The sequence below is a fragment of the Hylaeus volcanicus genome, chromosome 7 (assembly GCF_026283585.1).
Source record: "Hylaeus volcanicus isolate JK05 chromosome 7, UHH_iyHylVolc1.0_haploid, whole genome shotgun sequence".
Classification (NCBI taxonomy): domain Eukaryota; kingdom Metazoa; phylum Arthropoda; class Insecta; order Hymenoptera; family Colletidae; genus Hylaeus; species Hylaeus volcanicus.
Window position 1 is genome coordinate 19,324,297 of NC_071982.1, and position 9,932 is coordinate 19,334,228.

Below are 9,932 nucleotides of genomic sequence, written 5' to 3' on the forward strand. Positions count from 1 at the left end.
AACTTCACGAGCAACCTTCGTTCGCGATTCCTTCTAACTGAGGTTTCAATTTAATTCAGAAAATGCGCGGTTCGATTTACGATACACAGAATATATTTTATTAATATAGACCCAGTCGGTGTTGCTACCATTCAGAATAGCTATCATTTAGCACATCTGTTTGCAATGTCTACGTCACCTTCGGCAGACCGTAATTTCGAGGAGCAATTCCCATAGCCTTCCCCATAATCGTGACGCGTCTATCGCGCGCGATCACCTACTTAACGAGACATAAATCTAGGAAATTCGCGTCGAAGCGTTATCGCGCTTGTCGAAGGGTAATCGACGTTCCCATGGCGTTATAAAATCGCATCAAAGCGTATAATGCGAAATCCCGTAATCCGCGACGCTCCACGCGACGTCCGCGCGGCGAGTCGAGCGGAAACCCGAGCGTGATTGATTCCTTAATAATTGCACGGAGGATTCCCGTTGGGCCAGGCCTCGCGAGCACGCGGGGGCGGTGGCTCGATAATGCAAATTTCTGCCGCGAGGGTGAGACGTGTCGGTAGTCGCAGTAATTATGTATGGGGTCTCGGCGTGGGCGAAAGACAGAGACAAACAGTCGCGAGGGAACGAGAAGAGAACGAGAGAAAGTAACGCCACGACGAGATATGTACAAGCAAGGGGGTGTCACTCGCAGCTGTGTCGACCCCACGCCGCGAACCACCCCCGAAACGAAGGAGTAACAGCAGTCACTCGGTCATTAAGGGGCGTGATCGTTGTTTGATTGCGGAGGTCGAGCCTACCTTTTTCACCCTTTCGATCAACCACTCCAAACCTGGGGTTGTGCTTCTACGAGCCTGTTTCACGGGATGCCCACCTCCCTAATCCGCCATATGAATATGACAGGAAAGCTGCATGGGTCTCAAACGCTATTGTAAAAAGAAGTCGAAAAGTCCTTTACCATTTTGTTCTGCAATGCTTCGTTATCTAAATACAAGCAGTTAAAGTTCACTGGTGAACGACCAAGCTCACGATCAGCTGATTCTGCTGCGCACGCATCTACGTACACGTGGTTTTACCCGCGCCAAAAGTTAAGCTGCTTGTTTCTTGGCAACGAAACATCGAATTGCGAAAGGAAAAAGAACTTTTCGATTCACGCGCGTGTGTGTGTGTATGAAGAATTGATTCAATTGTAAAGTACAGAATATTTTCACGAAATTCGTCAGATTTAATATATCGATATTTGTGGAAAATCTGAAATTTCACATGCGACTTCCACCATCGTAATCCCCAGGCGAATTTGATGGACGGCCTGTACGCGTTCCAAACGCCAACGACCGGACAATCGGGGTTTACCTATTCCCTATGTTCGACGCGAGCGTGGAAAAAGCTGCGCGAGCGATAACCAGCCGCGGCGTGTTCGTTCCGCCAGCCGCGTTATTTTTGCCCACGTTTTAACCGGTAATCGATACGCCATTTGCATAATTACCGGGAAACGACCGGCAATCTGTTCGCGCACATATCCATCTTTCTCCCCGTAAAAACTAATACCGTAAATGCGAGGCTCTGACTGGTGCCAACTGCCGAGCCCGCCACGCCCGCTGCCTTTTTTCTCGATAACACGCTGACCGAAGGAAAAAATAGTTTATCTAAAGTAATGGACTCTCTGGACCTTCGTCAAGGTCCTGAGAGCTACGCTACTCCAAGTCTCTGTAGAGTAAATCATCTAACAGTCGGTGAACCAGCTTAACCTTTTGTACTCGAAGTTATTTCGTTACGAAATGTGCAAATAAGAGTACAAAGGGTTAATTATCTACAAACACATTTCTCTTCTCAACTCCTTTTCTATAATCATCGAAAACAGTAATGGTGAGACGTGTCATGAATGCGTGATGAATTCAACGACTGCGTCACTAATTCTATCTCAATTTTATATCTGATAGATCGTAATCTGAAAATGCTAACAAGCGTCAGGTTGCAACCAATCGACGGTAATCCACATGTTCCCCAACACGTGTTTTCGGTAAAAACAGCAATCCAACCGTACGATAAGATTTAATACCGTCACGTGAATATTTCTGCCCGATTTTCGTCCACTTGCCACGCTCTACGGCTGATCGAAGGTCTTGGAACGACTCCAGAAGGTGGCACGATGACACGACACTCTCGGAAACACGTTCCTCTCGGATATTTAGCGAAGCCTCGTGTATTTCTACGCCCTCGCACGGTCGTTCGCTCGGCGTATAAATTAAATCGACTTGTCGCTGGCCGCCGTCGCTAAATAATACTTAGCACCGGCTTAAACCGCGGTCTTTTACCAGCAGCCTCGAACATCCTCCGCGCGGTTAACCTCCTATTTCACCCGCAGACGTCGCGGAGACGTACGCGCGAATTTCACCAGCCGGTAGAGAAAGAAACAGGCGATGGGCGTTAGAAAAATAAACATAGGGAGTATTTTATCGTGGAAATGTTACCGTCTCGGGAACCAACATTGTTTGTCGTCGCAACAGGGACGAGTCGAGTTTACTCGCGGAAGAGCACGTTTTGCGGTTTTTTTGTCGATCCGTGGCTATGCCAGACAATGTTAAACACGGTTGGATTGTTTAGAAAGACGTCCAAACCCAGGAGCAAGGCTCTTGTACCACTTTTGTGGCACTGGGAGGACGCAAGGGTGGCGCAAGAGCTTCGAAACATTCTACAGTCCCTAGAACACGAGTCAAGATCCTCAAAAATTTCATTTAAATTCATTAATCACACGAATATGATTCGTATCGGAAACAGTAGCCTAGACACGAAGAGATTTCGTTTTACTCGCGTGGAGGAGTAACAAGCTGGTCGATGACCTTGTAACAGTTCAGAGTAAAATGGTTTCAAGGTTCAATTACGATGCGTTAATGCGATAAAAGCTCCTCTAGGTATAACGTACCGTGGATATGTTTAACTTGAGAGCTACGCCGCGAATTTCATATATTTACAGGAATTAGTTAGTTTGTTTTGACTACGTGATGGTTGATCGATTATTTCCTCGTTCCCTTGAGATTCCTCGCGATCTCTCACTTTGTTCTTCCATTCGCCACTGCTTGAATTTCTTTCTTAAACGAGAGCATAGAGAAAGATTCAGGATTCAAATCGAAAGAGGATACTAAACGTTGAAGACAGTACGAGGGAAATAACTCGGAAGCGTGACGACTGGGAAGTCTCGAACTAAGGAACGCGGTGGAGAAAGACGGTTGGGCGAGGCGCCAAGCGGGATACGAGGGAAGGCAGGATAAAAGGCGAGAAAAGTTGACTCGTAAAGAGGGGACACGAAGTGACTAAGATCGAGGCGGTCGGGTGTCGCGGCCAGACGAACCCGTTTCGGGATCCGGAGAGTTAAAGTTTTCCCGGTGATGACCGGGCCATCGCGGCTCCGTCGATAGAAGCGGAGAAGGAGTGTTTTACGATAAAACTGCTCGAATCCAATTTATCTGACGCAAGCCGCTGGAAGAACTGGGTCGTTTCCGGGGCTATCGCTCCCTTCCATTTTTCCATCGGGCTTCCCTACGCCGGCACGTTTCCATCTCAGCTTCCGAACGGACGGACGAATATATTCCGCGACCGGTTTTCGGCTAATGGTAGACGCTACGCCAGTTTCCAGCTTCCATCACGGGACATTTACCCCGTTGCCGTCCAAACAACTCTCCCGCCGGGTCCAACCCGAAACCCGACCGAGTGGAAGCTTTCGCTCGCCATTCGACACTTGTACCCACTCCTCTGCCAGTTCCTTTTCCCGTCGTACCTGTTCTTAACCACTGGACTCCCGCGGATAGGATACCCGTGACTCGTACAACCGCTAAACGATCGTCTCTTGAGATCTTTACGACTCTGCGCTACTTCGGGGTCCGGCTCTTATCCTCTTTGCGGATACTCCACATGTGGAACTATGTACTACGTAGATGTTATAGCAGAGCTGCCGAAATTGGAACGTTGGAACGACTGGAATCGCAGGAGAATTTTCGCAGTCGTCTTTGGACGATGAGCAATGGTAAAACGAGACTGCATAGTCAAGTCTTTTCTCAGGATTGACTCTTGCTCCAAAAAGGAATCGAAAAGTCCTGCGCCATTTCATGATTTGAAACTTCTTTACCTTGATACGAGCAATTGAAATTTGCTAATGGGAATCCTAACACGCGCCATTTTAGTATCAGCTGATTCGCAACGCATGCGCTCACGGGGAGCACGTGTCCAAGAGTTCGCACGTGTAGAAACTTCAACTGCTTGTGTCTTACTAACGAAGCTTCGCATTGTCAACGCTTAGCCTCCTAAATAGCGTTAAGTTTCTAATATTTTTCGCCACGATTCCCAGGGTCGGACCTCCTCAAATCGGATCTTCCGCTTCCTCCGTTTCATTCGCGACGATCTAGGTAGAGTTTCGCTACCGATAGAAGAGCCGTAATTAATTCTTTACTCGTCGCGGTGCCGTTAAAAGCGTCGCGAGTCTTAACGAGAAGGATCGGTGATAAAGCGATGATTTATGCGGCAAGTTGGGCGGCAATGGTCGGTCCGCGTTCGCGAACTCCGAGCGGCCGTATTAAATAATGACGCCAACGGTAGGAAGCCACCGTGACGTTGACTAATATCGGCCGCAGGAAGCTTTTGATTAAGGACTCCTTTACACCTAAGCGCGACCTCCGGAGATCAACGGCCCCCGCGAATGAAATAACGAGCGGACAAGAGGTCGGATAACCTCGTGAACGGGAAAACGATCGTTTCGGAATCTCGGAAAACTACGATCGAGAGTTCGTCGACAGAGGTGGCGCGACGGAGATGGCGCTGTCGCGACTCCATGCCTGTTTACAAGCTTCTTAACACGAGCTTGGAATTTTTACGATAAGTCACCGCTAATAATTTACGAGATTACGTGGATTTTCCCTCGGGCTCGCGGAATATTCAAGCGCCACGTCCCGTGTGATATCTCGAACGAATACCCGAGGAAACCCAGTCGCGAATAAAGAATTGAAACGTTTTCGGTGCGCATTTTACGGCAGTAATAATTCGCCTTCGTTACTGCGAGCGAGACACGTCTGCTATACGAATGATAGAATTTAAACATAGGCTGATATCGAATCGCACTCTCGACGCGAAAATGTTAAACTGGCTACTGAAATAAACAAGAAGAACAGCAGTGCAATCGAATCGAACAGTTTGCGGCGAGAGACACGAGCGTTGCCGGGCGACTGCTAATTAATTATCTTGCCAAGTGACGACGGGGAACGCGTCGTTGACAGAGGATAAACAATTATCGAGCGGTCTAACGAGCTGGTTAGCGGAACGCCTCCAGTTTATCGCCCTCCGAGCAGTTCTTTTTTTCTCTTCGAACACGTTATGCATACTTCTGTCCAACTGTCAGAATCCGCGTTACTCGCGCGAGAGATACGAATCGTTTCGGAGCAGGAAATCCATGCCTCGTTACGGACATACTTGAACGAATTCCGTGACGTTTCTCCCTCGGTAATCAGCAGAACTCGGCAGTCTCGTTAGAGGATCGAAATACATTTAAAGATACCTTTAATTTTCGCACCTTATCACGAAACCTCTCGCGTCGTTTCGATCCACCGGGACTCTTCCATCGGAGGACAAACGAGTATTTATTCCCGTGCGCGTCCGCACGCACTTAAGTACACGATATCCACGTAATTCCGGTTCGCTTAATGGAGATAAGCCAGAACGTACGAGGCGGTCTCCTCGGATAGCGTAATGAGCAGAGGACACGGGCTCCTTAATAACGCGATCCCGACCCTTCCCGATCTCCTCCTCTGTCCTGGTTCCTCCGTCGACGGGCTCCTCTTTCCCTCCTCGACGGTACTCCCTACGCGATGGACGCAGGTGCGCCGAAATTGCTCGACCGACTCGCACAATCTGAGCCTCTCCACGGCTTTACGACCGGCTAAAGCTCAGCTTCCGACGCTGGGAGCGTAAGGTTACTAAGCACTCGACGGAGATTCGATAACCTCTTTGAAGCGACATTCGGTGACGAAATAATTAATCGCCTCAGACGAAAGAGGGTCGGGTCAAGCTCTACGCGAATCGCTGGCAACTTTTACCCTCGTTGAAAGCAGGACGCGTTTGGAAATTTCAAGCCACTCTGGCAAGCTTATCGTGGATAATGTTATTATTCGTAGACATTAATTCCTTGCCTTTACATTCAATCATTTACAGTCGTAGTTCATGTAATGATACTTATTCGTTAACTTGTTATGTGACCATACATTGGAAAGGCATAGAATTAATTTCAACGCCTAATTGAAAGGATTGACTTTATTTTGGAGAGAATTGTACTCTGTACATACAATAGCGAGATGAAGATCAACGTATACAGGTGTAGTCCAGTCTCATCGAATCCGAAAAGTTCGCGTTTCGACCAGGCTGTTTGCTGGAACGGAGATTCTATCAATGGGGTCGCTACGAGCTAAATTGGCTCTGCACATTGTTGGTTCGAACAATGGAGATCTGACTAATTTTGGAAGCCTATTCAAAAGAATTTCCTATAATAGTCGAGCCAAACGGCTCTTTGAATCTTGAAATGGGAACTCGCTTAGAACATTCATAGAATCATGGATCGATCTTACTGTTCCTAATCGACTCAAATTGAAGGGGGATGTAAGTTCTCCTGTTCTACTTATAGCTAATTAACACCAAACCTACCGGAATCGGTCTAATGACTGTTTTCACGTTTTTGTATACAGTTTTTATATTCTATATATTAATTATATACAATTGCTTCATGGATTATACCATCCTACCTCCTCGAGGAAGGTCCTTCTTTCAAAAGAAAGAATTAATCCAGCTATCGGCATTTCCCCCGGGAATCGCTCTCCACGTCCTTGCCTTCGATTCCGATTCCTCCCACGTTTCCACTAACGAAGCCATAACCTCGCGACAGGACTCACCTTTCGATCCTGAACGGAAGCCCCGTTTGTCACGAGTGCGCGGCCAGCATAGTTCGTCCCGTCGTCGCGTGTCCACTTTTCCTTCTGGTCGGTTCCGTTCACTCGAGATCCGACGACTCAGTCGCGAGCACGCATGGAAGCTTCAAGTTCAGGGTCCCCGTCCGCGCGTCCTTCTCCCCTCGACCATGTAATTCCCGGATCCTTTGGCTAAAGTGCTCTTCGTTGGCGTACTATGTGCGTCGCCTCGAGTCCACGTCTTCCCGTAAAACTTTGCCGTTTGCTCGTCCCGCGCTTTCCTCTCTCAGCTTCGGCACGAAGGAGCACTCGGACGAGGAGATCGGACCGGTGCGCTCGGTCCCAGGCTCCTTATCCGCTCAAGGATCTCGTCCGGTCGATCGCGCGAATCGCTGAACTTAGAAGAAGAAGGATCGGTCGAGTGACGCGTCCAAGTCTCCGAGGTTGTTAATCGATCCTCATTACGCGCCACCTCGATCCCCGTCTCGCGTTCGTGGCTCGAAAGCAGGATCGCGTAACCTTTCACGGATCCTCCTCGCTGCTCCCTCCTCAACGATTACGGCGATTTTATTGTCTGTACGAGCTCGAACCGAAGCACCGCGGCAGGACGATCGGCCGATGTCCGATAAGGCGCTAATGCGCTAATTGGCAAACGAAGCCCGCGTATCCTATCCCTCGAGTTAATTATATTTAATTGTCGGGCCATTAATTGTGTCTTTAATTACCGCCGCGAGATACGCGCGCCGCGGATGGCCGCGTGTCGAAAGCTTAACGATCCGAAGTGGATCCGGGTATCGTCGACCACGAGCTCCACTGAAACTCTCGTAACGCACTCGACGATGGATAGTTTCGTTAACGCCGGCTATACTCTCAATGGCTCTCTAGGAATCAACGCTATCTCCGCGGTGTCCCTTTCCCTCTTGTAGAGGCGATCTTGTACACGCGATGGGCGAAACTACTCTTTCGCCGTTGGCTTCCGAGCGAGCCTCTTCGACTACGTCTCTCACGGTTAGGTACGCTCTCCGTTGCGCTCCAGCGGTCTCCCCAGAGGATCGTTCCTTCTCCACAAAAGAGTTTCGCGCGAGGGTCGTCCACTTTCTTCTCCTCGGGGTGGCGAGACTCTTTTTCCACGGATTCGTCGAATCCCTACGGAACGCACCGTTCCCCGACGCAAAGTTCCCTTATTACGGGGATCGATCGCCCGCTCCGTCTTTTCCTCTCGCTCTCCTCCGGGAGGAAAGTCTCGGATACGAACTCGCGGGAACTTCGAGACGATCCTCGAGATGGTTTACATGCTCGACGAAGCTCGCGATGCCACCTCGGCTGTGGATCATCGAAATTACAATAACCGAGTTCCCCTTAACGAATTCCACGGTACAGTCGTCGGTTTCTGTCGCCTCTCTCGTGTTTGCAACGGGGAGACGAGCCCCTGATAACGTCGGCCCGATTCACAATCTAGTTCGATTCAACAACGAAAGAGGAGAACTCGATCCGACGGGTATACTCGTGCTCGCATCGAACGCGAAGAGTCTCGATCGAGAACACGGCTCGTAAACGAAGAGAAACTCGCGAAACGATCTCGATTCGGCGCCTGCAAGCCGAAACAGCGTGTCCCACGCGACGAAACTCTCGCCACGGACACGAAATTCGTAGGTGGTACGCCGAGGGAGGAGGTCACCCCGCAGCGAAGCGGGTTCTCGGCACGACTGAGAGCCTCGAACCTCGACGACGAGAGCCACCCCCGCGAGAGGGTGGCGAAGCGAGATGCAGAGACCGAGAGGGAGCCAGCCCGCGGGAGGGAGCGAGAGGAACCGCGCAGTCGCAAATACGAACCCAGAGCGACGATATTAATTATATCCTTTTGAGCAACCGAAACGAATCGAGCGCGTCGCCTCGGAGTACAACGATGCTGCTGTGAGCGTTTAAAAGCCATCCGCGAATCCGCCGAACAGGCTCCCTCTCGTCCCCCTCGCGACCCCATCCGTTGAACCTGTCCGACTTCGCTCGGCCCGTGCACCCTGAAATAATGGATGGATAATCTGTTCTGACGTGGCCTGCCAAGCCGGGGGCTAAAAGGTTCCTTCGAATTCGTCGGTCATCCTGCACCCTTCGTTCCTCCCTTCTTCTACCGTCGCTGAGTTCTTCCCAAGGGATCTCCTGGGATCCCCCTAACCCTCGTCGCGAATTTTTCGACTTGGAGCGTCCGACGTTGTCTCGTTTCCCTGAATCCACAATCGCGATCGGCCGGGAAACGTTTTGTAACAAATGATGGCGTCGGAGAATATCTCCTTCGGGGGGAGGTGGTAGTCACGCTAGGCCAAAATGAAAAATGTTTTTTCGGGGAGGAATTAATTTTGAGGGGGTTGTAGAAATATCTAAATGTAAATGCCGCGTTTGAATTACTTTTTTGCGTCGTCTGAATCGTCCTTTTTTTGTTTATGGTTCTCACTCTTACTTTTATCAATGTCGATCCGATCGTAAAAGAAATTTTCCTCAAATTTTTCTTCGACTAACATGCTCTCTTTTGTTTCAGGTCGAGAAGTACCACCTCTGGAATCAACGCCAGGTCACTGAACCTAAAGAAACCCTATCGAGTCCCTGGAGTAGAGGAGTATTCGAACGAGCGGATCAAAAGAGCAGTCCAGGAGCGTTAAAAGCAGGAACACAACGGGGTAAGCAATATCGTTTGGCGAAATTCAAACCGTGCAAAAAATTTGCAAAAAATACCGCGTTAGTTTCACGGTTTGGTCGTTTTTGGCCGAAAGAGAGGAGGTAGGAGAAGAGAGGACGCTGGGTCGCGTTACGAGCGATCATCGATTTAAAATAAGCGACCGATGGCGACCGATTTATTCAATTATTTTGCCAGCGTTCGCGGCCATATTTGAGCAACGTTCTCCGCTCTAAAAATCTCATTCTCCTATTGGTGCTTGAAAAATTCGACGAGAGGAGAGCCGATGGAAGAGAGAGGGGGAGAGAGAGAGAGAGAGAGAGAGAGAGAGAGAGAGA

The 9,932-nt window shown here is 49.5% G+C and overlaps 1 protein-coding gene and 1 long non-coding RNA gene across 7 annotated transcripts in view; one reads left to right on the plus strand and one right to left on the minus strand.

Moving 5' to 3' along the window:
• LOC128880508 (uncharacterized) overlaps positions 1-8,628 on the minus strand; it is a 261,987-nt gene extending 253,359 nt beyond the window's left edge. The window contains exon 1 of the mRNA XM_054130692.1: positions 6,912-8,628. The gene's annotated coding sequence lies outside the window, so the exon portion shown is untranslated. The remainder of the gene's footprint in view (positions 1-6,911) is intronic.
• LOC128880509 (uncharacterized) overlaps positions 1-9,932 on the plus strand; it is a 122,511-nt gene that overhangs the window by 58,456 nt on the left and 54,123 nt on the right. For 5 of the 6 annotated variants that reach the window (XR_008457840.1, XR_008457841.1, XR_008457838.1 and 2 more), the window contains one exon: positions 9,460-9,598. This is a non-coding gene — a long non-coding RNA (uncharacterized LOC128880509). The remainder of the gene's footprint in view (positions 1-9,459; positions 9,599-9,932) is intronic. The other variant, XR_008457842.1, reaches the window with a different exon arrangement.